The sequence below is a fragment of the Protopterus annectens genome, chromosome 13.part0 (genome assembly GCF_019279795.1).
Source record: "Protopterus annectens isolate FY-2018-M chromosome 13.part0, PAN1.0, whole genome shotgun sequence".
Lineage (NCBI taxonomy): Eukaryota > Metazoa > Chordata > Ceratodontiformes > Protopteridae > Protopterus > Protopterus annectens.
The window spans coordinates 826,478,127-826,482,839 of NC_056747.1; the positions used below are offsets into that span (position 1 = coordinate 826,478,127).

At 41.0% G+C, this 4,713-nt stretch overlaps 1 non-coding gene across 1 annotated transcript; it reads left to right on the forward strand.

Moving 5' to 3' along the window:
• The first annotated feature begins 456 nt into the window (after positions 1 to 456).
• On the forward strand, positions 457 to 528 carry TRNAE-UUC. Its single transcript has one exon. It is a non-coding gene; the product is annotated as a tRNA-Glu (tRNA).
• The last annotated feature ends 4,185 nt before the right edge of the window (positions 529 to 4,713 follow it).

Below are 4,713 nucleotides of genomic sequence, written 5' to 3' on the forward strand. Positions count from 1 at the left end.
GGTTGATGCCATTGAGCTCCCGTACACGATGAGACGAGTCGAGATGACGACTGAGTCGGTGCGTCCTAGTATGGAGAAGTTCACGGAAATTGTTTCCGCACCATATAACCCATTAACATTATACGAAGTCGAGTTCGAGGATTTGGATGGTGGTAATGTGGAGCAGTTTGACCGCGAAGGAATGAGAGCTGGTTTAGAACGATTGGAAGGAGATTTATACAAGCTTAAACGCATGCAGACTCAAAGACAGCACTTTGATGTCTGTTTGCAACGCAAGGTGATACCTAGAGGGCTAAGGGTCCTGAAAATGCCGACGACCGGCACGGTATATCCAGAGTTACTCTACAAGTGGCAAAGGCTGAATATATAGCAGTCATGGCTTAGTGGTAGATCATACAGACTAATGTTGCCAAGGTCCTGGGTTCAAGACTGACAGTGGGAATTTATTTTGGGTTTTCCCATATGGGCTAGCGGTTATGATTCCTGGTTTTCACCCAGGCGGCCTGGGTTCGACTCCCGGTGTGGGAATGGGTTGCATTTTAGGGTTGGGAGGGTGGCCTAATGGTGAAGGTATGTGCCTTACAAACACAAGGTGCAGGGTTTGAGTCTCACAAGGGATAATTGGCTAAGCTTAAAACGTAATAAATTGAGGTCTTTTCAGGCTTGTTGGCTGTTGGTGAAGCACCCTCCAAGAGGAAAAAACGCTGAGAGAAGAAGGGAGCCACTTTTGAGATTTTAAGTATTTTTTCTCTGTTTATTTGCTAAGTTTTTCTGCATAGCTGCCTAGCTTGAGCATTTTCTGGCTTGTTAAACTTGATTTCTGTATTAGTAGCTGTATTTAGAGCACAACCAAAAGCTGTTTGCTGAATTTCCTGTTTGCACTTAATTTTAAATCGTTTTTTCTTAAAACTTGCATATTTTCTGTCCTTGACCTAGCACTCTTGTGTGGGGTCATTTACTGCACTGTTATAACTTGATATTACTTGTGAACCTCTGCTATCTCTGTAAAAACAAAACAAAAAAAAAAATCTTGCTTTTTCCCACTTTTCTGAGAGTTAAAAAGTTCAGTTACAGGCTTGCTGTTCCTGAACTGTTTGAAAGTTTCTGTGAGGCCATTTTGCTTGGGCTGAAGGAGGGTCTCTGTGTTTATCAGTGGGAGTGACTAACATTGAGCAGCTTCCCTGCCCCGGAGAGGTGGTTACTGACTTGAAACTGTAGTTTTATTGGCCACTAGGGGTCATTTCCATAACTCCTTCATCTTCCTCTCTTAAAACCTAGTTGCCTCGTGGTTTGAGCGTCTTTTCAGGCTTGTTGGCTGTTGGTGAAGCACCCTCCAAGAGGAAAAACGCTGAGAGAAGAAGGAGCCACTTTTGAGATTTTAAGTATTTTTCTCTGTTTATTTGCTAAGTTTTTCTGCATAGCTGCCTAGCTTGAGCATTTTCTGGCTTGTTAAACTTGATTTCTGTATTAGTAGCTGTATTTAGAGCACAACCAAAAGCTGTTTGCTGAATTTCCTGTTTGCACTTAATTTTAAATCGTTTTTCTTAAAACTTGCATATTTTCTGTCCTTGACCTAGCACTCTTGTGTGGGGTCATTTACTGCACTGTTATAACTTGATATTACTTGTGAACCTCTGCTATCTCTGTAAAAACAAAAACAAAAAAAAATCTTGCTTTTTCCCACTTTTCTGAGAGTTAAAAAGTTCAGTTACAGGCTTGCTGTTCCTGAACTGTTTGAAAGTTTCTGTGAGGCCATTTTTGCTTGGGCTGAAGGAGGGTCTCTGTGTTTATCAGTGGGAGTGACTAACATTGAGCAGCTTCCCTGCCCCGGAGAGGTGGTTACTGACTTGAAACTGTAGTTTTATTGGCCACTAGGGGTCATTTCCATAACTCCTTCATCTTCCTCTCTTAAAACCTAGTTGCCTCGTGGTTTGAGCGTCTTTTCAGGCTTGTTGGCTGTTGGTGAAGCACCCTCCAAGAGGAAAAACGCTGAGAGAAGAAGGGAGCCACTTTTGAGATTTTAAGTATTTTTCTCTGTTTATTTGCTAAGTTTTTCTGCATAGCTGCCTAGCTTGAGCATTTTCTGGCTTGTTAAACTTGATTTCTGTATTAGTAGCTGTATTTAGAGCACAACCAAAAGCTGTTTGCTGAATTTCCTGTTTGCACTTAATTTTAAATCGTTTTTTCTTAAAACTTGCATATTTTCTGTCCTTGACCTAGCACTCTTGTGTGGGGTCATTTACTGCACTGTTATAACTTGATATTACTTGTGAACCTCTGCTATCTCTGTAAAAAACAAAAACAAAAAAAAATCTTGCTTTTTTCCCACTTTTCTGAGAGTTAAAAAAGTTCAGTTACAGGCTTGCTGTTCCTGAACTGTTTGAAAGTTTCTGTGAGGCCATTTTTGCTTGGGCTGAAGGAGGGTCTCTGTGTTTATCAGTGGGAGTGACTAACATTGAGCAGCTTCCCTGCCCCCCGGAGAGGTGGTTACTGTCTTGAAACTGTAGTTTTATTGGCCACTAGGGGTCATTTCCATAACTCCTTCATCTTCCTCTCTTAAAACCTAGTTGCCTCGTGGTTTGAGCGTCTTTTCAGGCTTGTTGGCTGTTGGTGAAGCACCCTCCAAGAGGAAAAAACGCTGAGAGAAGAAGGGAGCCACTTTTGAGATTTTAAGTATTTTTTCTCTGTTTATTTGCTAAGTTTTTCTGCATAGCTGCCTAGCTTGAGCATTTTCTGGCTTGTTAAACTTGATTTCTGTATTAGTAGCTGTATTTAGAGCACAACCAAAAGCTGTTTGCTGAATTTCCTGTTTGCACTTAATTTTAAATCGTTTTTCTTAAAACTTGCATATTTTCTGTCCTTGACCTAGCACTCTTGTGTGGGGTCATTTACTGCACTGTTATAACTTGATATTACTTGTGAACCTCTGCTATCTCTGTAAAAACAAAAACAAAAAAAATCTTGCTTTTTCCCACTTTTCTGAGAGTTAAAAAGTTCAGTTACAGGCTTGCTGTTCCTGAACTGTTTGAAAGTTTCTGTGAGGCCATTTTGCTTGGGCTGAAGGAGGGTCTCTGTGTTTATCAGTGGGAGTGACTAACATTGAGCAGCTTCCCTGCCCCGGAGAGGTGGTTACTGACTTGAAACTGTAGTTTTATTGGCCACTAGGGGTCATTTCCATAACTCCTTCATCTTCCTCTCTTAAAACCTAGTTGCCTCGTGGTTTGAGCGTCTTTTCAGGCTTGTTGGCTGTTGGTGAAGCACCCTCCAAGAGGAAAAACGCTGAGAGAAGAAGGGAGCCACTTTTGAGATTTTAAGTATTTTTCTCTGTTTATTTGCTAAGTTTTTCTGCATAGCTGCCTAGCTTGAGCATTTTCTGGCTTGTTAAACTTGATTTCTGTATTAGTAGCTGTATTTAGAGCACAACCAAAAGCTGTTTGCTGAATTTCCTGTTTGCACTTAATTTTAAATCGTTTTTTTCTTAAAACTTGCATATTTTCTGTCCTTGACCTAGCACTCTTGTGTGGGGTCATTTACTGCACTGTTATAACTTGATATTACTTGTGAACCTCTGCTATCTCTGTAAAAACAAAAAAAAAAAAATCTTGCTTTTTTCCCAATTTTCTGAGAGTTAAAAAAGTTCAGTTACAGGCTTGCTGTTCCTGAACTGTTTGAAAGTTTCTGTGAGGCCATTTTTGCTTGGGCTGAAGGAGGGTCTCTGTGTTTATCAGTGGGAGTGACTAACATTGAGCAGCTTCCCTGCCCCGGAGAGGTGGTTACTGACTTGAAACTGTAGTTTTATTGGCCACTAGGGGTCATTTCCATAACTCCTTCATCTTCCTCTCTTAAAACCTAGTTGCCTCGTGGTTTGAGCGTCTTTTCAGGCTTGTTGGCTGTTGGTGAAGCACCCTCCAAGAGGAAAAAACGCTGAGAGAAGAAGGGAGCCACTTTTGAGATTTTAAGTATTTTTCTCTGTTTATTTGCTAAGTTTTTCTGCATAGCTGCCTAGCTTGAGCATTTTCTGGCTTGTTAAACTTGATTTCTGTATTAGTAGCTGTATTTAGAGCACAACCAAAAGCTGTTTGCTGAATTTCCTGTTTGCACTTAATTTTAAATCGTTTTTCTTAAAACTTGCATATTTTCTGTCCTTGACCTAGCACTCTTGTGTGGGGTCATTTACTGCACTGTTATAACTTGATATTACTTGTGAACCTCTGCTATCTCTGTAAAAACAAAAACAAAAAAAAATCTTGCTTTTTCCCACTTTTCTGAGAGTTAAAAAGTTCAGTTACAGGCTTGCTGTTCCTGAACTGTTTGAAAGTTTCTGTGAGGCCATTTTTGCTTGGGCTGAAGGAGGGTCTCTGTGTTTATCAGTGGGAGTGACTAACATTGAGCAGCTTCCCTGCCCCGGAGAGGTGGTTACTGACTTGAAACTGTAGTTTTATTGGCCACTAGGGGTCATTTCCATAACTCCTTCATTTGTCCTCGGAGGAGTGGTTTAGGGCAGTGACTTGTGGTTTGTTGGCCAATTTGGGTCATTTCCTGTCTTTTCCAGCCCCTGCTATAAAGCACGCTTTAGCCGATTTAGCCGATTTAGCGGAGTTGCTACTGTTGCACACTAGGGCAGCGCCGGTTAAGCAGGTTTAAACTATTCGGGCTACCTAAAGTCCACTCTTCAAATTTTCCCTTAAAACTACCTTCCTCGAACTATACTAC